Source organism: Salmo trutta, chromosome 29, assembly GCF_901001165.1.
Source record: "Salmo trutta chromosome 29, fSalTru1.1, whole genome shotgun sequence".
Lineage (NCBI taxonomy): Eukaryota > Metazoa > Chordata > Actinopteri > Salmoniformes > Salmonidae > Salmo > Salmo trutta.
This window is the reverse complement of record NC_042985.1, coordinates 22,968,442-22,994,033: the sequence shown is the minus strand read 5'-3', so window position 1 is coordinate 22,994,033 and position 25,592 is coordinate 22,968,442. Positions and strand designations below refer to the sequence as shown.

General features: G+C 44.9%; 1 protein-coding gene across 1 annotated transcript in view; it reads right to left on the bottom strand.

The window, feature by feature from the left end:
- Positions 1–7,307: 7,307 nt before the first annotated feature.
- mafa (MAF bZIP transcription factor a) overlaps positions 7,308–25,592 on the bottom strand; it is a 122,894-nt gene continuing 104,609 nt past the window's right edge. Inside the window, exon 3 of the mRNA XM_029721279.1 lies at positions 7,308–9,093. The gene's annotated coding sequence lies outside the window, so the exon portion shown is untranslated. The remainder of the gene's footprint in view (positions 9,094–25,592) is intronic.

The window sequence follows — 25,592 nt, the reverse complement described above, 5'->3', positions numbered from 1 at the left end:
TCTATTTACAGACATGGGCTACAAGGAGGGGGGATTCTACAGCACATCATCTTTCATGTGTTTCATTTACATCTCTAGAATGGTGAAGAGAAGCAGCTTGATACGGACATATTGCAGAGTACACAGGACATGCACATAAAAGAGAATGTTCTGTCTCTCTCTCTTTTTCTCTCTCAAGTCAGTGCTATCGCATTGCGTAACACTGTGTCTTTCTCGCTCTCTGTCTCTCTCTCTCTCCATCTCTGTCTCTGTCTGTGTTGTGCACCAAACTCTGAGCACAGAGTGATTGGAAAGGTTAATTTACGGTGTTAACCGTGCCGTGAAGGGAAAAGCAAATAGCACAGAGTTGGGAGAACATGCACAGCACTGGTGAAGGACATTAAGCTGAGTCTCGCACGCACCCTCCCTCCCTCCCTGTCTCCCTCCCTCCCTCTATCTCTCAGGCGACAAACACTTGGGCCCCCTGTTGTGTACAAAGACGTGGTGGGCCATCACCATCCATCACGGAAGACATATTGACAAGGCCTTCACCAGTGATCAGGCTTTAAGCGGACCATGCTGCAGCAGCCTCACCTCCCTAACATGAGGCTACGCTACTCCACGGCTAACGTGGCTAACATGAGGCTACGCTACTCCACGGCTAACGTGGCTAACATGAGGCTACGCTACTCCACGGCTAACGTGGCTAAAATGAGGCTACGCTACTCCACTGCTAACGTGGCTAACATGAGGCTACACTACTCCACGGCTAACATGGCTAACATGTCCATCTCCACAAAACAGCCACAGAACAACATGAAATCTACCGGACCATAGGAAGCCTTGACAGGGTAGAAAGAAAGGAAGACTATTGAGTTCTTTAGATACAGCATCATGGGAGTGGACATTTATATAGCCATACATAGACACATATATATTTTAACATCACTACGTGTAACGTCATATAGGTGTTGTTTGATTGTTGTATTCTGTGGGTTCATGCTGTACATGGAAGACGTGGATAAACACATACATCCTCCCCCAGAGTTTTCAGGTTTGGGGGTTGCAATGCCAACCCTCTTGCGGCTATTGCAGTAGTCATTAAATATATTGCTCAGTTAGTGAGAATAACACTAGCATATAATTATATGTATCTCTAGTCTACTGAAGGTTCTTTGTCTATGGGCGCCTCATTTACAAGCCAGGCCCTAATATAGGCAATCAGCAGCGCTATCCTCTCACTGGGGGTCCTTAAACAGTTGATTTCACAGCAGCGCCTTTGATAAACGAGGGAGGTGGCCTGCCCAGCATGTTAATGGGCCATCCCATAAAGCTTATCTCTGACTGGGGTCACCCAGGCCAAGTAGCAGGGGGCAGATTGCCACGGCAATAAGACTCCGGCAAGCATCGCTGAGGCTTTGACGACCCCTTTGACGATTCCACCACAGCCAACACCACAGCCCACCCCCTTGGACAATCAAAACCTCACCATGGAAGCCCTCATGGGGAATAAGGAAGACGTTTACTACAGTGAAATTGAAATGAGGGGGAAGAGCAAATTAACTTGGGCGGGCGAGAGGAGGTGGGGCTTATTGAAACAGGCTTTAAACCAGCTTTAGACCAGGAGCTGTAAATGTTTAATTGTCCTCTAACGGCAATACTTTTAAAACAGATTGGGTAAAAAATAATCACTGCTTGACCTCGAGATTAGGAGGGACATAACCACAGCAAAATATTACCCCTAAAACTAAATAGAGGCCAATCTAAAATAATTTTTTTTATTGTGAATATTGGTGTATTGAACTTCATAGTATGTAGCCAATTGGTAATAAAGATTTTATCACAATTATTTATTTGTGGGAATTTAATGATACATGTTGATTGAGTTGGGGGGCACTCTGTTTTAGGAAACCCTGCGAAAGCGTATGGTTGTCCCGCCGTGTTGCTCTAACTCTCTGTATGCTGGGGGGCATGAAAAGGGGTAGGGGTGAAGAGGATGGTTTTTGGGAGAATGTTCTGGACCCTGACAAGGTTTCACTGCTTTAATACAGAGGGATTACACCCATCTCTCAGTGGGGTACACCCTATGCCAACCCCCCTTCTCCCCACCAAAGTTCCCCCAAAACTCCCCCTCTCTGCACCCTAATCCACTTGCCCCCAATGAGTCCTATATGACTCAGAAAGGGCCAGGCACAGGTGGCTGTGACGGTGGAGGGGTGACTCAATCCCTTCTGTGACCACTCTACGCACCTGACCCTGAGTCAGATGGGCATCACGACTCACAGTGACGTAGAATGGGCAGAGCTCCTTATTCCACCTCATCTAGCTGATCTGGGTGCAGCCATTTGAGTGGTAGAATGGTATCCTCTGCAATCAGTGCAGTTCAGGCCTGAGAATTGAAGATGGAATAAAGATTTGTGTGTCTTGGTTTTCTTTTTCCTTCTCCCTCTGTCTCTCTGTTTCTCTGTTTATCTTTGTCTCTCTCTATCTCGCTCTATGTTTCTCTCTGTTTCTCTCAGTCTCTCTGTTTGTCTCTGTCTCTGTCTCTCTCTCTCAATTATTCTGGCTCGGCTGCAGGTGCCTAAATCAAGCTGTCAGAAAGCAGACTGCACGACTAAACGGCGCAGCCTGAAATGCCACCTGTCCATTGTCTCTGGGCGATTTATTATTCCACAATTTATTTATTTCTCGAGCGGGAACTCAGGTTTTCTAGAAGTTCCCTCCCCTATAACAACCTCAGCCAGGTTTGGGCTTTTATGCATTTACCGACAACCTTTTTATGTTTTATTTTCTTATTTCTGAAGTTTATTTGGCAGGGACAATACACAACAAAAACATAAGTCTCAAAGCACTGAGAAAACATGTGTCAGACCAGATTTAGCTAATAGCTAAATATGACACCTCACATGACATATCCGTGTCACCCTAGCTGAACCTTACTGGGAAATCAGGAACAACATTCTCCTTATAAGCCAATCAGATTTGTATTTTTATTTAAACTTTATTTAACTAGGCAAGATGCTGAGGATTCAGCATTGTTATGGTTATGGTGTTACACAGGGGTCAGTCCCTTGGCAATTACATCACGTCAGGACCATTTGGCTAATCCGATTCTATCCAGACCCTCAAATCTTCTTGGGTGCCGATCCCAGCTCGGTGAGGGGTCAAGGGGGTTGATGTGAGGCTAGTGGGCCCCCTTGAGCCCAATCCAATCAGTTAGTCAAGCTGGGGTATGGGAGCTTTATCACCATATTAAACCCTCTGTTCATTATCTCAGTAGCCTAAGCCAGGCTCCACCACTCTGTTTTGATGACATTACAGCAGTATGGTAGTCTCATTGTCCCTGCCACTGTGGTACAGCATTATGAGGTTGATTTGACCTGGGACAGCAACGGAGGCAGACGGGGGTCTGGCTTAAAAGAGGGGAAGGTCTATACAGTAATCCTGTGACCTCACTGCCAATACCTTGTCCGGCCAAAGGTCAGTCTCAGGTCTCAGGTCAAGCCTAATCATCACAGAGCCAACCCAAAAACGCCACACAGATACAGACATGCGTTGGAACGTGAGCATGTGTGTGTGTGTCATGTCCAGTCACAACACTGGAAGGTCTCTCTACAGTCCCCCTATGTGACCGTCTGCTCTAACACACCACTACACACCACTACGCCCCTAGAGTCCACAGAATCACAGGAGGCACCGGCTTCACTATTACATCACTGCCATTAGCTAAATGACCAGTCACATTGTCTCTCTTATAAGCTGTTTTCCTCTTCTCTGTCCTTCCCCACTGTTTGCTCTGCCACACCGCCCCTATGTGCACTTGCTCCAATGGGACAGGAGCCTACCCTACACACACATTAGCCATCTAGCCATCACACTAATGAACTGTATAGCCAGAGAGGCATGTACTTATTAACCTGGCAAGAGAAGGAGCTAGGTGATAAAACAAATACAGGCCAGCTAAGTTGTTAAGCTACGAGGCCAAAGCAAATAAGGTACAGAGTATTTATCCTAACAGACACAACACTGGAATGGTCTAGTGGTTTGTTTGTGGATGTGACTTGACACATGCATAAGCCATGGTAGTCACTGCAGAACACTGGCTAGAGGATACATAGGCTTCTAATGAAAGTGGATATGGCTCCCTCCCTCTATCTTTCTCGTTCTCCCCCTCTCCACTGACAGTGGTAATTGACTTTCCCTCTCCTCTTGTCTCTTGTTTGTGTGGCCGTGCGAAGGACTGACAAATGACCCACCAAGCAGCCTGATGGCCCTATATTACCCACTCCCCTATTTGCTTAATCCAAAAACAAGATTCTGGGTCCGTTTCACCTCCCTCTCTCTCTCTCTCTCTCTCTCTCTCTCTCTCTCTCTCTCGTTCTCTCTCTCTCTCTCACCAGGGAGATTGATGGAGTGCTTCACCTCAATAGCTTGCCTCCGTCTGGGATAGGGGGAGAAAGGGAGAAGAGAGGAAAGAGCATAAAAAGAGGAGAAAAGGAGAGGTGAATTGAAGAGAGGAAAGAAAATGGGAAAGGTGATAGAGAGAAGGAGGAGGGAGAGGAAAGAGAGGAGGAGGGAGAGGAAAGAGAGGAGGAGGGAGAGGAAAGAGAGGAGGAGGGAGAGGAAAGAGAGGAGGAGGGAGAGGAAAGAGAGGAGGAAGGGGATTGAGACAGAGAAGACATATGAAAGAAGGAATGAGCAGTGAGAAGAGAGGAGAGAGAAAATAAAGTAAGAGGGGGAGGGGTGAGCCTGATTAAATGCAGGGTCTGTGTATGTATTGGAGTGGAGGAGAGAAATAAATAAAGGAAGAGGTAAGGGGTGCCCAATAAGGGGTAAATCTGAATCAGGACAGCACTCTATCCCCCCCTCCCTCCATCCTCCCAAATATCCCTCATGTTAATATACCCCCAGCGTGGCACTCTGGGTAACATAACTTTGATCTGTGAATACGCTAACAACTTATTGTTTGCACACTGAAGAATCCATTATTTTGCAGATCTGTTTACATACAGTCCTGTTGTTTAGATTAGTCTGAGTGTGTGTACGGGTGTCTGTGTGTGTGTGTGTGTGTGTGTGTGTGTGTGTGTGTGTGTGTGTGTGTGTGTGTGTGTGTGTGTGTGTGTGTGTGTGTGTGTGTGTGTGTGTGCGTGAATGAGTGGGCGTGGTGAGACAAGAGGGTCAGACACATTAATACCCGTCAGTGTTTGTGTATAAGAGCATGTGTGCATGCGTGTGTCTGTGTGAGCATCTACAAAAACCTGTGAATAACACTGAGGCTTCTGGGAAATGTCGTGGTCAGGGTCATACTCTGATAAAACGGCATGTGTGCAGTCTGCTAGTTTATCTCAGTGAAAAACACACTAACAGTGTTCTTCTAACAGGCGAGGGGGGATCACAACTGTCTCTGTCACTTATACCTTCTTTAACTCCTCAGAAAAATTGTTTCGCTTCATATTGGCGAAATCAGAAAGCTTCAAACTCGGGAGGACATCAACAGTAGCTCAACGTGATGTCTCCTGCCGTGTGTGTGACTGACATCTTCATCCTTTAATACGTTTCTGCCTAACAGATCTGCATTAACTTATCACCACAGAGCCAGGTAGCAGCGCCGCTCCCATCCTCCTTTTGATGTTGTGTTTGTGTACGCGCTGACCGCAAAGACAGGCGCTAATACACACATCAAACGCCTTTTACTACTACTGCTTCCCCCCTAGGCAGGCAGGCAGGCAGACACACACACACACACACACACACACACACACACACACACACACACACACACACACACACACACACACACACACACACACACACACACACACACACACACACACACACACACACAGGGGAGAAGGGAAGAAGATGGTTTACCAAATTGAACTGGTTTCTATCTCTACTCTACTTTCCTACTGGGGCCAACTCTTCCTTAACTGTCCCTGGTCACAGTCTATGTCCATCCCTCTCCGTCTCTGATGTCTTCCCATTGTTTAATCCACTGTTAAATATTGGTTTGGGTTTGGTAATACTTTACACTGGAGAGCCACTGTTCATGATTCACTTGCATTGATTGGTCTGTGTATAATTTTATGAAACATACAATATAAGCCAATGTAAACCCAAATAGTTGCTTCATTATGATGTCTCTGCCATACCATCAACACCCCTGGCATCAGACCTGTCATCACCGAAGCCCATGAATCCTCATCAATCCTCATCAGTCCCTATGTTAAAGCCATGATTCATCAGTCAGTGAGCACTGCTATTGTTAGATGATGACAGCAGAGCAGATCAGAGCAGAGTCAGGTTGTGTGGAGGCCCCCTCCATAGAGGGGCTGAAGCACGTGGAGCCCAGCCCAGGGAGAGTGCAGCTGCACTGGGGAAGGATAAAGGAATCGCTGGGGTGTAAGGGCAACAGGTATTTAACGGCTAGCCTGAACATCTGGTTAAGCTTAGAGCTATTGTTCATTAACACAGAGTCAACCCCAGATAGGACGTGAGGTCAAAGGGCTGTGGGGAAGTGGCACTAGCTGGGGTGGAGGGGTCAGTGAACTCTGTGGCTGAAGGGTAGGAGAGGAGTTGTGGAGATGACCTGAGAGAAGAGCAGATTTTGTCTGGTCAGATCTAGCTGAGAGAATGTTGGGTTTTGTCTGAAATGCTGCCCTTCATTCCTAAATGTGGGAACCATTTAACTTCAACATTGTCACATTGTTTCCTTGTTGTCTCATTTTCTCTCTCCTCTCTATCACTCTACATCTCTGCTGTTCTCTCTCCTCTCTGTCAATCTACATTTCTGCCATTCTCTCTCCTCTCTGTCGATCTACATCTCTGCCTTTATCTCTCATTTCCTCTGCACTCCTCTTTTCCTGTATTCCTCTCCTCCCTTGTTCCCCATGCTGCTAGGCCCTGGCAGTGCTCTTGACTCATTGAGATGTGTAAATCCCTTTGACATGGGATGAATAGACAGTTCCTGGCAGGGCGCCCCACGCCACTTTGTGCACTGCCACTTAATTGGAGCGCCCCAGTTTGCCCTCCCTCCCTCCCCTTGCCCCCTACACCCTCCACACCCCCTGCTCTCTCACTCTGGCCAGGTTCTTTCTGACATCAAAGGGGGGGTTATGCATCCCATCAAAGTGCTTAAAACCCATTCAGCTCGGTGGTTTTGCTTAGGAGGTCCTTTTTAAAAGGAACAGTATTTCCATCACATTATATTTTCTGTCATTAAGGAAACTTAGAGTATGTACCCTGAAAACATAAGATAGAGTGCTTCCATTGGATTAGAGAGAGTGTCTCTTCCTCTGTCTGAATCAACGGCCACCAGCCTGTCTACAGTAGGTATTATGATCACAATGCATATTTTCATCAACATGTCAACATGTACTACTTACAGCTGAGGGTTCTATACATACAGAATATACATACATACACCACTGTATTCCACTTGTCTCCCTTTGAGAGTGTTTATGTATGTGTGGGTGGGTGTATGTGCGTGTGTATGTGTATGTGTTTGTTTGTTTTTAACCGTCACGATGAGCGTCCATCCGTAACGTTTATAAACAGATCAACTGGCGCTCGCCTCACGAGTCTCTGGGATGGGCGAGAGGAGGAGCAGAGAGGATTGTGGGAGCAGGCGAGGGGCTGTTTAGGTATCAGGTATGTCCTGGAAGCACATCGATAGGTAGAGGATGCAAGAGGATGAAGATGCTTTCAGGTTATCTTGCGTGCGTTGCGTTCCATGCACAGTATCCTCTCTTGCACCACCAGATGTAGTTTGTCTGGTTGTTGTTATGTCTTCAGTAGACAGTTTGAGATAGGTCAAAAGTCAATATGGTTTCTGCAACCTTGAAATCATACTGTGATGTTCCGTTCTCCTTGTTGGTCATACAGAGAAGCACCTGGTTAAACCATGCCAGGTGATGTGGGAGAGAGAGATAGAGACACCTGCCTTAGCTGAGGACATGTGTTGCCCTATGAGAGATCCATGAGAGAGACCACAGTACAGAGCCCAGAGGGGCCATTGGTACAAGCTATTCAAAAGGGATGAGGAAACAACAAAGAAAGAAACAAAATACAAGATTGGCCGCCCACGGATCTCAGGTAGACACATGACATAGATGCAGCGGGGCCCCTGCTGAGGATACTATAGTATGTTTACTCTCTAAGACTTTATTCTGGGTTATACCTTCATAATATAGTCAACACTATATGACTCAGTCACAGGCCCATTGTCTTTATAGACAGAAATGTTTCCCTAATATGTCTGCAGGTATTCAAATAATACAATGAGCTATTACTTGCATTTCTATGCATTTAGTCAAATATACAGGTCAACAAAATGCCCTACTTGGTATACAGTAAGTTAATACTGCCTGGTAAAGATAGGAATCTAGGATTAAAACGGTGTAATCGTTGTACTATCCACAATTATGAGTTTTGTGATCTACAAGCATACTGAGGAATACAGTAAAGTCAGATCCATGCTATAGTACATCACTCATGTCCATTGGAAAGGAAGACTGGTTCATTATGCAAATAGTATACACTATAGTAGTCTTACAGTCCAACTAACTCCAACATGATACAGGAAGTAAGTTCTCTAAAACGAGGAACATATTGTCAATGGTAGTTACAATGACCTCTGATAGGGAAGATAGAGTAAGGGATTTCAGAGGGAGGAGGTGGGTTGCTTGTGTATTTTATCCTAAATCAGGACCACTGGATTTGGACGAGTCTTCTTAGTGGAGGATCCCACTTGGGGGAAAAAGGATTTAGATGAACTACTTACAGTAACATGCATCAAAGTTTGGTTCCCCCCCCATACAAAGGAAATAGTTTCTCCCGTAATATTCTTCTGATGTTGTCAATCATCTTGATTCATCATTTGAGTCAGTGTTTTGTTTGTTTTTGTTTTTGTTTTCTTACAAAAAAGCTGGAGGTAAAATAGTGGAGAGGGAAGTGGGAGTAGGAAGAGGCTCTGAAGCATTTCTCTACAAGGTTTTTAGGGGGTCTTTTCTTCTTCTCCAGTGAAGTCATCTTTAAATGTTGTTGTGCTTTGTGGGGTTCCTCATGCCATTGGTCAGTCACTCTTAAGTCATCAGCGTTCAGTCGCCAGGTTATCTGCAGACATGGAGAGAGAACAATAGAGAGAGAACAATAGAGAGATGGAGAAGGAAAGAGAGAGAGAGAGAGCGAGAGAGAGAGGGAGAAGGAAAGAGAGAGAGAGAGAGCGAGAGAGAGAGAGAGAGAGAGAGAGAGAGAGACAGTAGAGGTCATTAAATGTGTATGAGTCAGACCACCCATCTGTGTGTCCCTTTTGTGCCCCCCCCCCCCCCCCACACACACACACACACAAACAGACACACACCATGACTGTTAGTGAAAGAGCGAGAGGCCCGCATCGAAGGGACCCCTCCATAACCTCCACAGACACTGGGCCCACCGTGTCACAGCCATGACACAGGCTGACTCACTGTTATTTGGGATGGTGGTGCCCTTCCTGGTGCCTGTGTAAAAACAAAGGGCCGGTGACCACCCTGTGAGTGTGTACGGTCTGACTGCATCGACGCTGAGATTCTGAGCGACAGCGGCGGCTACATGGGGGGTGACTCCTTCATCAGCTTCAATTAAGGCCAGAGAGACAGAGATGGCTACAGAGGCCGCTCACTAACAGCACGGATGAGTCTAACCTCTGGATTAAACACAACCCCTCAGTCAAAGATCACTCTCTGGGTTTGAGTCTTTAGAATAATATTCATGAAGTTTATAGTTTTATGAGATATTCATCTCTAGAATGCATCCTACAGTATCTATTTGGTCAGTTCTGATGTCCTTGAGCCATTATTGAGCCACACAAAAAAAACACTTGAGTATACCAAACATTAAGAACACCTATCAATTTGTCGGGGCATAGACTCTACAAGGTGTCGAAAGCTTTCCACAGGGATACTGGCCCATGTTGACTCCAATGATTCCCACAGTTGTGTACCATTCTTGATACACTCGGGAAACTGTTGAGCGTGAAAATTCTAGCAGCGTTGTAGTTCTTGACAGAAACCGATGCGCCTGGGACCCACTACCATACCACCTTTAAATGCACTTAAATCATTTGTCATGCCCATTTAACCCCTGAATGGCACACAATCCATGTCTCAATCGTCTCAAGGCTTAAAAATCATTCTTTAACATGTCTCCTTCCATTCATCTACACTTATTGAAGTGGATTTTACAAGTGACATTAATAAGGGATCATAGCTTTTACCTGGATTCACCTGGTCAGTCTGTGTCATGGAAAGAGCAGGTGTTCTTAATGTTTTCTACTCTCAGTGTATAACAACATGACCAACAACAAAGGATTACACACAGGCCCACAGTGAAGGAGCACTACACATCAATAACTGACACATCAGTTCCTTTATCTAACCTGTGTTTACTCTCTAAAGCCAGGCAGTCACGCCACTGTGAGAGAGTGTTTTGGGTTGATATTTTGCTGAAAAAACGCTTGAAAGGTTTCCTACCCCCCAGGTAGAGTAGAGGTTTGGGATGATTAATACGGGCTGTGTGTGGGTGGGCCATTAGACAGAGAACACAGCTACCTGGCACTGGAGCTCCATTTATTGACCCTAATGTAAGGACAGGAGAACAGTACACTGTGGAAAAATATTAGAAGTCATACACACACACACACACACACACACACACACACACACACACACACACACACACACACACACACAGCTATTCGAAACAACTCTTAGCTAAAATCCTAGGATCCTAAAATCCCTGTTCTCGTTATGATAACCTATAATGATGTGGTTACTGTATACCATGTGTGATATTTAAGCAATAAGGCCCGAGGGGGTGTGGTATATGGCCTGTTCTTACACTCGACGCAATGCGGAGTGCCTGGACACAGCCCTTAGCTGTGGTATATTGGCCATACAGTATATCACAAACCCACGAGGTGCCTTAATGCTTTTAGAAACTGTTTACCAACGGAATTAGAGCAGTAAAAATAAATGTTTTGTCATACCTGTGTTATACGGTCTGATAGACCACAGCTGTCAGCCAATCAGCATTCAGGGCTCAAACTACCCAGTTTATAATTTAGCTTTAATCTCAGGTGGTAATAATTATCACTGCCTGCCTTCTCCTCTACCTTCATCATCATCTCTTTACATTTTCCAAAATGGTCAGGCATGATTTCCTACATGAAAACAGGAGAGAGTAAGGCATCAGTGTGTACTACCATATCAGTATGTCCCGGGTGAGTCACTTGTTCACAAACAAAGCCTCTCTTTCTCCGGCTGAGGCCCAACATACGCAGGTGGTTCAGGGCAGCACACACACGTGGCCTTCCCTGTGAGGATACATACCGGATTCAGAAAAAACAACTACTGCTTTGTCCCAGTACAGAAGGGTGATTCCTCACAAAACTAGAATAAACAGGACCCATAGAAAGGTCCTTTGGAGGAAGTATTGTTGACATATATTACATTTGTATCTTAAAGCATAATTGATAAATAATGAATTGAAGTTGGAACACTTGTGGCATTTTGGGCTGACCCAGGCCTCCTAAATAAAGTCATTTTCTGTTCTAGTTTTGTTCAGAATCACCCAGTAAAGTCTCCATCCAGTAACCTCACTGTGCTGTATCCATAGAACTAGAGATCACAGTCACTGCCCCAGGGCTACACTCATGCACTCTGAGAGAACCAACACAGTCCTAAATACACCCCTGGCTAAGAGGTAAGCTGCGTTTGGGAGCAACACAATTCTCTAGCAGTGTGAACAATACAGCTACCCAGTGATGGGAACAGTGGGCCACTCCGCAGCACCAAAGCCAGGTGTTAGCACTTGAGTTCGCTTGCCTCATCAATAATTGACAGAGGCAAACCAATCAGAACAATTTGCTCCCCACAACGAAGTGCTAGAGCAGGCTCACACCGGCGAATCATTAATGAGGCAATTAGCAGAAACGGTTAGACGGTTAGCCTCTCACTAGCACCACTCCTCTGACACTACGCTAAGCTGCACCAGGTCCTGTCATAGACACTGTTGACAGAGTGGTCCTGGTCAACACTCAGATAAGGAGAGAGGGAAAGCTGCAGAATGTAATGATGTGCTGCTGAAGCCACTGGGTAGAATGTGAGCTGCGTTACAGAATTAAATGTTGTCAATGTGTTGCACAGGCCTCTTTAGGAGCACAATGCAAATCCGTCACCATGGGGGATTGACCAGTATTGGCCGTTGCCGTGGAGAGGGCCAGCTGGAGCTGTTTCTGTGGCTATTCCGGTGTGGGAGAGTCTTTATGGACAAGGATAACATCGACCCGGGTGACATCGCTCAAACATTGGGGAAAACAACAACAAAGATGGCGTTTCTCTTTGAAGGCCAGGGTCCAGGATTGTTGTTTGACAGAGAAATCAAAGTCCTGAGGGAGCTGCTCGCGAAGCCTGATTGAGCGGCCATATTGGAACCGTTTCATAGCTAATCAATGCAGCTCTCTCTGCTCTTTCAGCTTTGGGTCCAGTTAAGGCTCAATTACACTAGTAACCTTGATCTGAGGAACAAACCATGCAAACCTTGCACAGCGCAAAGATTATTCCCAAACACACATATACACACACACGTCACACACACACGCAAATATACTCACATATGCGTAATACCAACAACAAAAATACTATATACTATACTAATTAATGTCCATTTTGTTTAGTTCAAATGAAACACTGAGGAGATGAATAGTAAGTTGTTTACTCATACTCACTCATGGCTTTTCCCCTTTGAAAAAGACAAGCTTTCCCCTTAATATCTCGGCTTTCTAATCACCTTAATGCAGTCTCAGGTTCAATATATCTCACTGATGGAAGGATTAGGAAAGGAGGGAGAAAATGAGAAAGGCAGAGAGAGAGAAAGGAGAGAGAGAGGAGAGAAACAATTGCTAACAAATATATTTGTTTCCCTGCGTTCAAATTTATTTCATACTTCAAATTTGTTATATTTGTATTTTAGTAATTGTTTTCTTATTTAATGTAGCATTTTATTGGAATTAGACTGAGACAAAAACTCATAATTCTTTTACACAGCTGAACTGACTTCCTCAGTACATAATTTTAAAACATATTTCTAATGTAATGTCTTCAACCTACCTATGCAGCATATTCACTATTAATCATCATAACTATTCCATAGTAACAACTTTGGAGCAGTTTTATCTCCTTACTTGATTTACATAGTCCTTAAAGGGGCAGCGCAATTATATTACAATTGATTGGTTGGCCTGTCCACTGGCATGGCTGATATTGACACTTGTATACAGTTACTGTCTGTTTAATGATCACTATTCACTTTTATAGCCCTCTCTGGACCACGTCACTAATAAATATTTGCAAAGAGGAAATTTGCCATATGTCTTGAGAGACCCATAAAGCTGGCACCTATGTGTTTTGAGATTAGCATGTAATTAAAATAGTAAATCAATATTTATTAAGCTCTGTTGCAAAACAAATGAGAATTGTTGCAGGGTCGCCACTGCCTGCCGGGGCCAAGAGAGCAACGATTCCTTTTGCCGTTCAACTCTCTCTCTCTCTCTCTCTCTCTCTCTCTCTCTCTCTCTCTCTCTGTCTGTTATACTAGCAGCTTCATATAAAACATTGCAGCATAAAATGCACCCACTATGACCTCATTTCATTTATAATGAGAATGTAAAATGCATACATCACCTTTCTCTCAATCAATTGTTGAAACAAATGTAATAATACATTTGTGTGTGTGTGTGCGTGTGTGTATGTGTGTGTATGTGTGCAATCGTATGTGCAGGTGTGTGCATAGCTATACTGTATTGGTGTGTATGCTTTAGTCTGTGTGTTTGTGCTTGCGTCTGGACGAGGGGAGGGAGCACTTGAAGGTGAGCTCTCTCTCTCTCACTCGTCCTTCAGCGCTTGTTGTTCTTCTGTAAACGGAGTAGCTGAGAATAACTCTGCTCACGTTACACTTCACTGTGCATAAAACCATCTCAGCAGCGCTGGCTGCTCACTGTCACACGGTCTGTCTGTCTGTCTGTCTGTCTGTCTGGAGCACAGCAGGGCAGACTACAGTAGAGAGAACCCAGGGTGAGGTCAGACAATCCTCCCCTACTGCACCCAAAACCTAGCTCAGCTAAGTCAGCCCTCCACGGCCCCACTTCCAGCCCTAGTCACGCAAACCCAAGACTAATGGGCCTAAAATAACACTGTGACACCTCCACCTCCTATTTCAGACACACACAGGTGCACAGAGGCAGACACACACAGGAACAAACAGAGGCGCTCTCACACATACTGGTGTGCACACACATACAAACACCTACCCACTCACGCACAAACACACACACATACACACTCACACACTTCACCTCAACGAGACCCTCTTCCCCTTTTCAACCACAGTTATAAAAAGGTGAGTGCAGACTATCTATCTCACCACACTTTCTACATGGATAGCAAGTTAAGGTACTGGAGAAAGCAAACAGTTGTAAATAAATACAACCCCTTTTACCTCTGTAGGCTAAGATGCACAGATTATAGTAGGAATGGCTGCTACAGTGTCTAGAGCTATATATCTACTGTACATATGCTATGCAAAAGAGAAAGAGAAGCCAATAAAAGACTTAATGGAGCACTCCTTTTATTGTTTAAAAATTGCTCTACATTTTAACGGCTGAAGAAAACATTGGTCAGATTCAATTATGCATTAAAAAAAATAAGTTATGAGCTGGCGGCTAAATTATTGATGCTGGCATGGATAGTGGCTCGGCGTTGCCAATGTGTCACCGCATTTCTGCTGACGTTTCTTCCTGTATTGATAATTTTTCATCTAAAAAGGTCCATAAAGTCTTGATCTGTGAAAGATGGCAAGTGGCCGGGATATCCTGTAATAAGCAGATTGGAGAAATAATACATAATTATTGGAGGGAGTGAAAATGGGTTTGATATCATATCTAACATAAAACACTGGATGTATTAACTGGACTTTTTTGTCACAGTCTGAGGATTTAAACTAAATCAATTGAAACCACTTAAATGTTCTTTCGACCGGATGTGTTATTAATTTGTCTGCATCATGTCCAGTGTGCCACATTTACCAGAAATATTGAGGCACAGTTAGGGCTGTGGCGGTCACACAATTTCGTCAGCAGGTGATTGTCATGCAAATAACTTTCACGGTAATACAGCCTACATCTTCACAATGAATCCATAATTTATTTTAGACAGGTCTAAAGAAGCATGATATAAAGAAAATGTAGTCTATTTCAGAAGAACAGAATAGCCTACTCTGAGCTGTCCTTATGTTAGGTCCTGATCTGGCTATGCCAAATGGCTGTGGGCTACACTATTTCATTTATCAGACAAGATTTGATTAGAATTCCATAGCATTATTTTATAGAATGAAGAATACAATTGAACAAAGCTGAATGAAATATAAATATTTTCTCCAAATGATTTGAGGGAGTGCACACGCGGCTATTCTGTGTTGAGCGGTTAACAAATAAATAGGTACTCCTATATGCTTAATTTATAATGTAACTTTAGTTGTTCTACAAACATTGGGCTATTTGTTTTGATGTTCAATACATTGTAAGGCTGCATTATGAGTCTCTAATGATGATTTGAAAAAAGTTGCTTGAAAGGCATGAGCTCTACTTTGTTTTTTATGCGCAGGCTGAAAACACTCTAATAGTCTCTCATTCACAATTTGACAAGCACTTGATAATCCTCGAATTTCATGGCGGCATCCCCTTTGTGGCCGTATTGAACCCTAAAAAAATCTATGCCTTTTGCAGCCGGGAGTGCTGCCTTGTGCCCTTCTCCCTGAGTGTGCTGCGCAATACGAAGCGTCTCACATGGCTCTCCGTCACGTGAACGGGTCTTTCTCACAGGCTATAAGTGAAGATAGACACATCAGGGACGCAACTGCGAGCGTTCTTATCCAATTCCAAGGTGCATATTGAAGATATTGGAAGAACGGTCCACATTTATTTTTCGTCAGCCAACAAGATGAGTAGTCCTAACAAACAGCAAAAGCACTAGCCTATGTCAATCTACTATCCCCCATAGTACAAAAGTCGACCTATTCTGTGCGAGAAATAAATATTCCAAACATAGTCTGGGACAGTTGTGGGATGCAATAGATCTCAAATTAATAAAACCACTGGCAGAAAAAAAGCAATGTGCTTAATATTAGGAAAGTTGAGAAATAAATATAGTAGGTCTAGCCTATAGAAAGCTGATCCTCCTATTTTTAGTAGAGGGCATCACTCTGTTTTCTCCCGCAAATGCATAGCCTATCGAAATGTTGCGCAACATGAACTCATGGGCTCTCATGAAGTGTTTGATTAGATTTTTGAATCCATTTGCATTGATGTCAGAGTGATTAGAGGGACAATAGAGTGCTGAGTACGAGGCAGTTAGTAAGTTTGGTAGGCTACTAATGACCAGCAGCAGCATCAGAGCTTGGAGAAGCCTAATTACTGTGACTAAACGGTAATGTGGAATTTGACTGCAATTCATGACTTGTTACCGCCGGTGTGGCGGTAATACGGTCACTGTAACATCCCTAGGCACAGTAAGCCATTTTTACTTCTCACCACCTTGTATCACTATAAACGCACCAGATACCACATGGAGGTGGTGTTATATCATGCAAACACCATTGTTACGTACGTGTGTATGTGTTTGTGTGTTTAAAAAATCGAAGTGGGTTGTTGACTGTCTTTGTCTTGGGACTGTCCCTCTCATATGCACACGGATGTCACACTTCCTGCGATGCAAATGCCTGTGGTTTAACTGCAGATAGCCACCAAGTACAGAGCATCTGTTTCTCTGTCTTCTTTCTCTCTCTTTCTTTCTGTCTCTACAAACACACGCACGCATGCACGCACGCACACGCACACACACACACACACACACACAAACACACACACACAATTCTGGTGTTTTAGCCCAACTACATACGTCTTTAAGTTGAATTGCCTTTTTTCTTCATATTTGTTTTTACTTGAATACAGAAACGTAATGCATTCTACACAAAAACTGTTAATGAATTAAATTGCAGAAGTGTACAATAAAATGATTTCTCCTGTTTTGGCATTGTTCCTGTCCCTGATCCAAAGATGAATGAAACGTGCTGGTGGGATGTGATGTCCGGAGGCAGAAAAACACAATTGAAGATGAGAAAACAAAAGAGAAATAGACGGGTGCGGCCGGCATACGGCTGCGATGAGAACACTGTGCTCTTTTCCACCCTACAAGGTTAACGGAACAGAGGATTCGACTTGTGGAAAATTCCAGATGACCTTCTGCTTATCTGAGTCTTATTTTGCCGTAACGCTCCCTTGCCTCTGTTCAGTGGCTGTGTTCACAGTGCTTGGTGTAGGTGTTGGGGAGGGAGTGACCCAGAGGCCTATGTAGGAACACCTACAACCAGCCAGAGATAAGAGTTGCCTCAGCTAAATATCACAGCTCATTACAACCAAGGAAACTGCACACAGCCAAAGCCAAAATGGCAGGGGTTTGACACACAGCTCTGTTCATCTGAAAGGTTATGATACTTCTCAACTTTCCATTTTAAAATATCAAGCTCAGAAGGGATAGGTACAATTAAGTCAAATTGAGATTATTAGGAGAAAGAACAAAAGCTAGTGCTGAAACCCTTTCTGGAGACATAAAAAGCACATCCACGTCCCAATCAGGGTTCCCTCTGCCCCTGCTGTGGTAGACTGTAGAGGACTGTCCCTCCACTGATCTGGGCTCAGCGAGCAGTGAACCAGGCCCTGAGTCGCTGTCCTGTGTGACTCATGTGTTTGTACAATGTGAGGTAGAGGAGAGCGAGGTGGGCCTGTGTGTGGCTGTTAGTCATCCATCTCATCGCCAGTCCGCTCATCTCTCAACACAAGACTCAGACCTAATCAAACACACATGGAGAAGAAAGCACAACCACACACACATGCATTTACATCTACATGCAATTAGCTCCTGTAACACATTATGCAGGTCTGACAGTTTATAAAATCTATCTGCACTGCAATAATGATGTCACGGTTGGCGTCGGTGAAGGAGGACCAAAACGCAGCAGGTACGTGTATGCTCATCTTGATTTTTAATTACTCTCAAAAATGAACATACAAAAATAACAAAGAAACGAACGATCAACAAAAACAGTCTGGCAAAGCATAAAGCTCAACACAGAACAATCACCCAACAAATACCAAACACAAACACACCCTACTATATGGGACTCTCAATCAAAGGCAGATAGACAACACCTGCCTTCAACTGAGAGTCCCAACCCCAATTAACCAAACATAGACATACACTCACTAGACTCCACATAGAAATACCTAAACATAAACCAACACCCGGAATTACTAAAACAAACACCCTTTTAACAAAACACACCACCCTGAACCACATAAAACAAATACCATCTGCCACGTCCTGACCAAACTACAAAACAATTAACCTTATACTGGCCAGGACGTGACAGTACCCCCCCCCCTTAAAGGTGCTACCCCGGAAGCACCTTAACAAAAAATAACCCCAAGCAACACCAAAAGAAAAATTCCCCTTTTCTAAAGGGAGGGAAGGGAGGGTGGCTGCCGTCAACGACGGCACTGTGCTACACCCCCCCTCCCCAACCCACCTATTTCTGGAGGTGGCTCCGGCTCAGGCCGTTCCAGGCTGTCTGGGTAGTCTGGCAGCTCGGGACAGTCTGGGCAGTCTGGCAGCTCGGGACAGTCTGGGCAGTCTGGCAGCTTGGGACAGTCTGGGCAGTCTGGCAGCTCGGGACAGTCTGGGCAGTCTGGCAGCTCGGGACAGTCTGGGCAGTCTGGCAGTTCAGGGCAGTCTGGCCACTCCGGCAGTTCAGGGCAGTCTGGCCACTCCGGCAGTTCAGGGCAGTCTGGCCACTCCGGCAGTTCAGGGCAGTCTGGCCACTCCGGCAGTTCAGGGCAGTCTGGCCACTCCGGCAGTTCAGGGCAGTCTGGCCACTCCGACAGTTCAGGGTAGTCTGGCCACTCCGGCAGTTCAGGGCAGTCTGGCCACTCCGGCAGTTCAGCGCAGTCTGGCCACTCCGGCAGTTCAGCGCAGTCTGACCACTCCGGCAGTTCAGCGCAGTCTGGCCACTCCGGCAGTTCAGCGCAGTCTGGCCACTCCGGCAGTTCAGCGCAGTCTGGCCACTCCGGCAGTTCAGCGCAGTCTGGCCACTCCGGCGACTGTTGACTGGCGGGCAGCTCTGACGACTGTTGACTGGCGGGCAGCTCCGACGACTGTTGACTGGCGGGCAGCTCCGACGACTGTTGACTGGCGGGCAGCTCCGACGACTGTTGACTGGCGGGCAGCTCCGACGACTGTTGACTGGCGGGCAGCTCCGACGACTGTTGACTGGCGGGCAGCTCCGACGACTGTTGACTGGCGGGCAGCTCCGACGACTGTTGACTGGCGGGCAGCTCCGACGACTGTTGACTGGCAGGCAGCTCCGATGACTGTTGACTGGCAGGCAGCTCCGACGACTGTTGACTGGCGGGCAGCTCTGACGACTGTTGACTGGCGGTGCTGGGTTTACGCACTTGAATGCTAGTGCGGGGAGCGGGAACAGGACGAGTCGGACTGGGTTGACGCACTTCCGGGTCCGCACGAGAGACAGGAGCTGGAAACCCCGGGCTATGGAGGCGCACAGCCGGTCTAGATCTTACCTCCTGCACAACCCGCCTTGGCTGGATGGAACTAGTAGCCCTGTACGAGCGGGGTGCTCACACAGGGCAGACTGGGCTGTGCAGGGGCCTGATGGTAGCCGTGCGTAGAGCGGGAGTTGGGTAGCCTGGTCCTCGGAGGCGTAGCGGCAACCAGATGCGCTGCGCAGGCATCCTCCTACCAGGCTGGATGCCCGCTCTAGCACGGCACCTGCGAGGGGCTGGAATAACTCGCACCGGACTGTGCGTGCGTATGGGTGAGATAGTGCGCTTCTCAGCGAAACATAGCGCTCTCCACCCAATACGCTCCTCCATATAACCACGGGTAGCTGGCTTCCGGCTCTTCCTTCGCCTAGCCAAACTACCCATGTGCCCCCCCAAAAAAATGTCTTGGGGGTGCCTCTCGTGCTTCTCCCTCAGCGCGTCTCTGGCCTCGTACCATCGCCTCTCTGCCTTGGCTGCCTCAATTTCCCACTGCGGGCGGCGATACTCCCCAGCCTGGTGCCAAGGTCCGGCCCCGTCCAGAACTTCCTCCCAAGTCCACTTCTCCCGCCAGTCCAACTCGAAAACCGTCTGCTCCTTCCTCTGCTGCTTGGTCCTTGAGTGGTGGGTGATTCTGTCACGGTTGGCGTCGGTGAAGGAGGACCAAAACGCAGCAGGTACGTGTATGCTCATCTTGATTTTTAATTACTCTCAAAAATGAACATACAAAAATAACAAAGAAACGAACGATCAACAAAAACAGTCTGGCAAAGCATAAAGCTCAACACAGAACAATCACCCAACAAATACCAAACACAAACACACCCTACTATATGGGACTCTCAATCAAAGGCAGATAGACAACACCTGCCTTCAACTGAGAGTCCCAACCCCAATTAACCAAACATAGACATACACTCACTAGACTCCACATAGAAATACCTAAACATAAACCAACACCCGGAATTACTAAAACAAACACCCTTTTAACAAAACACACCACCCTGAACCACATAAAACAAATACCCTCTGCCACGTCCTGACCAAACTACAAAACAATTAACCTTATACTGGCCAGGACGTGACAAATGACCTTAACGTTAATGTTTCAAGCAATAATCTTGCATGCATTTGATTACAGTATCTTACGTTACTACAATGACAAACCCACAAAAAACTCTTCACGGCCTTTGCAGAGCAGCCGGTATTCGGTGTGTGGAAATGTTCAGCTAATATGTTTGGTGAGGGAGGGGGAACTACACGGGACTTATCTTCCCTAATTCAGGGATATTTTGAAAGTAGAACACTCTGGAGAAGTGTGGTTCTGTCGGCCAGACTAAATGTACTGTTAGTGAGACCACAGAGAGCAGAGACACACATTACCCAATCAGATCCTGTATTTTTAGAACACAGTAACAATGAGCTCCGTACCATAGATCATAGAGTGTAGCACGCCCACTTGGTGTTTCACAATCTGCAGTTGTTCACCAGTGTCTGTTCGGAAACATACACACCGATGTAGACACACACACGCATAAACACACAGATTCACAAGAACGCACACAGTACGCACGTGCGCACGCACGCATGCACACACACACACACGCACGCACACACACACACACACACACACACACACACACACACACACACACACACACACACACACACACACACACACACACAGACACACACACACACACAGAAATACGCTCAAATCAACGAATGGATATGTGCTCATATTGATGTGTACACGTCTAGTATAGATTACTTCTCCAACCGTAATAACATTTTACTGCCCAGTGAGTCTAAAAGAAGTTCAATTTTGAACATTTTAATTGCAGGAATTCTGCTAAACTCAGAAAAGATTACTATCAGAATGAATGCAAGAAATGCTACCTTATGTGCATATTTCATGCATTTTGTTTCAACCGCTGTGGTTTCTACATCAGATGAACAGTATGAGTTGCAAAAGTGCATAAAATGAACTAATGGCCGAACCATGTTTTCTTATTCATAGGTTTAAGGCCAGGCACCACACCCTAATAGGGTCAATTTTAACCAGACACAAATATACATTTTTGTATATAAAAACATGAAATGTTGTATTAAAATATGCGAATTAGGCAACATCTAATTAAATATGCACATATTTCACCTCACGCAAATACCTTTATTCTGGACACTGGATGAAGTCAGACTAAATATTTTTGTTTCGTTTTGTTAAGACATTGCAGGACCGGACTGTTTGTGGATAATTCATTTTTCAGAAGAAAATGTAAATATAGAATAAAACATTTACAACATATCAACAATGACCTATGTTACAGTATACGTCTGGGGAATACGCCTAAGTATGACCACACAACATTTGGTGAATGCAGATGCTTCTGAGGCTGAGAAAAAATTGTTGGCGTTTGGGAAGAGTCTGACTTTTGGGAAATGGCAGTTAAAGACAAGGACACTGAATTTAGACACTGAACGCGAACGATTTACCTGTACTTAGTCCCAATCACCATCTCTTTAAAGTCATTTACATACAGTCCAGTTTGTAACATTCTCTATGAAATGGGCTTTTAAATGATTTGTGATTCAATGTAGTAAGATTTTGAAATTATGGATGTAATCCCATTTAAAAGTGGTTACAATTCATGACATTTTGATGACGGTAGTATAATAATCCAATCATACTACTTTTTGAAAATACTAATATTGATTATCCAAAATACAAAAAACATCTCTAAATTAAGAAGGAGATGACCTTAAGTGCACTTCATATCTGAAAGATTTCACCTAGTGAAAGATCTAACAAAAAGAAAACATTAAATTCAATCAAACGTCAGGACCAGGCTGTAGACTAGAGGAGACTAGGCTGCAGACTAGGCTGTAGACTAGAGGAGACTAGGCTGCAGACTAGGCTGTAGACTAGAGGAGACTAGGCTGCAGACTAGGCTGTAGACTAGAGGAGACTAGGCTGCAGACTAGGCTGTAGACTAGAGGAGACTAGGCTGCAGACTAGGCTGTAGACTAGAGGAGACTAGGCTGCAGATTAGGCTGTAGACTAGAGGAGACTAGGCTGCAGACTAGGCTGTAGACTAGAGGAGACTAGGCTGCAGACTAGGCTGTAGACTAGAGGAGACTAGGCTGCAGACTAGGCTGTAGACTAGAGGAGACTAGGCTGCAGATTAGGCTGTAGACTAGAGGAGACTAGGCTGCAGACTAGGCTGTAGACTAGAGGAGACTAGGCTGTAGACTAGGCTGCAGACTAGGCTGTAGACTAGAGGAGACTAGGCTGCAGACTAGGCTGTAGACTAGAGGATGAGGAGTTTATGGGACAAAATATCTGTGAAATTACATCTTAATTTCCATTCTTACAATACTATTGTTGATGTCCTGATACTACAGTATGGTTGTGACCCGGCACCTGAATTGAACCGAGTGGAAATATTTATAATTTCAATTTGGGAACTAAAATATGTCAAGAAGCCGTCCAGCTCTAAAACTCCACAACACATGAACCGTGGAACCTTCTCAAAAGGCACTTTGTTAAAATGAAATTGTGCGTGTCATAATAAAACTGTTGAAATATATAATTTGGAGATTGCTCATAGGTTGTTAGCATGGCCAGTACACAGAATGAGTATCGTTGTGAAATAAGTCAATTATATTGGCTTATTGCTCATTGGCCCTCTTGAAAATCTAAACCAGTCTCACAGTCAATGACCCATATGCAAACAATTACCCCATTCCACACAGTGCCTCATTTCCCCATACAGGCTAGTCAAATCTGGGCCAGTGATTTCTCTTTTACTGAGGATTCTCCAAGCATGTTGTGGTCAGAGTGGGAAAAGAAACCTTGCTCTTAAAAAGTAGCACATGAATTCTGAGTGACTGTTATGCAAACTGATAATAATACATTCTCTGATATCTGGATCAGTGCTGTTTTCTGATGAAATTCCTGCTGACATTTTTTTTCTTCATTTAATTTGTGAAAAAACAATACACTAATCAAATTTTTTATGCAACAATTTACCATTTAACATCCCTAAATTATTATACTATTCCCTTGCCTCTCCTCTGAGAATTAAGCAAAAGTCAAATATTACTTGAAAGGGGAGAGAGAAAGTGAGAGAGACAGGGTAAATAGAAAAGCTCAGAAAAGAGAGAGGTGGAGAGAGGAGGAAAAGAGAAAGTAAGATTGAGAGCTCACAGAAATGTGATCATTCGTTTTGGATGAGTGATCCATCACTCTGCTTCTCTACGAGAGAGAGAAAAAGAGAACAGCAGAACGAGTGCGGGAGCACGAGAGAGAGATTAAGAGGAAAATAAAGGATATGTGTAACTCCTTGGGAGCGGAGTGGAGGCCTGGGTTAGGGCAGTTGTAATGAAACATTAATAATATGTCTTAACACGCTTGGCTGCATAGCGCTACGCGATGCCACGGTCGTCAAGGTCACAGTTACCGTGGCGCTACTAGGAGCTGGAGGTTGCCGTGGTATCTCCAAGGTACCACCGAGTGAGACAAGCACAGGTCACGGACACGTCTCTGTTTAACATGCCCTCCGTGTGAGTGAGTGGGTGTGTGTGTGTGTGCATGTGTGTGTGTTTAACTGTGATCATGGCCAGTTCTGTGTGATCTCTTTGTCACCATGAGTCAAGTTCTCATTCCTGTGATCATTTAAATTTGTGACTGTTCATATTCTCAACCCTCCAGTCTGATCTTTCATTTCCCGTAAGCTACTGCCTTTCTAAATTGTGTGTGTGTGTGTGTGTGCTTGGGTGTGTGTGCGTTTGTGGGTGTATGTGTGTGTGTGTCGTCTCTGACTTGTGACAGTTAACCTTTCCACGCCTCAACCGATGAGTGAGTGTGTTCATCACCTAGTTTGCGGTGTGTGTGTGCCTCTGTCTGTGTGTGTGTCCGTGTGTGTGTTATGTGGTAGCAGAGCTTTAGTTAGCACACACTGCTTCAGTCCTGAGCTGATCTCTGACTGTGTCTTTAAGAAGAGGGGCTGTGAGGATCAATAGGCATCAGAAGGCTTCAATAAATACATTCATCACACCATGATACAGGCTGACTACAGTCACACTACTCCTGCATGTTACCTCTAATAGGGTGCATAGATAGACCAACTCACTGACTCAATGACTACAGAGATATCATTACCAGTGAAAAGGTCAAGGTGCCATGTTTTTTGGTTTTGAAGGGATAATGATGGTTAACAATACTTATATTGCCTCAGAAACTAGAATAATAGTATTGCTTCAAGTTGGGCAAACTCTGCATGTCTTTAGTTTAAATCTCATCTAAAAGGAAATACTCCTTCTGTCTTCCAACTGTAAAAGTAAAAAAAACAGGCTTTTGAGTAAGAATGGTGCATTATCGCTAAGTAACGTTTCAGGGCTACATTTTAAGCTGTGTAGTGAGCGGTGACAAACGAACTACCATTTTAATTTCGATCAGGAGGAGAAACACATGGCTGGAGCCAATGGAGTCAGCTCTCTCATTCTGCCACTGACTGGGACCATCTGGACCCAATAAAGTTTTTCTCTTTGAATCAACAGCTGTCGAAATGACACAGAACAACACTTTCTTTCCCTATCAATCTTTTTTTTCTCCATTCTTTCTTTTTTTATGTACTCGTTTTATTGTGGCTGGAGCTTAAAGGTCCGTTTTATTTGGGCAATTAAATTCATTAAAATGTTGACCATGTTCACCTGTTTTCTTTGTTTTCTCCATCACATTCTCCCTCTCTTCCTCTCTGCCTATCTCTCATTCTCTCTTCCTCCCTCCCTTCCTCTCTGCCTATCTCTCATTCTCTCTTCCTCCCTCCCTTCCTCTCTGCCTATCTCTCATTCTCTCTTCCTCCCTCCCTTCCTCTCTGCCTATCTCTCATTCTCTCTTCCT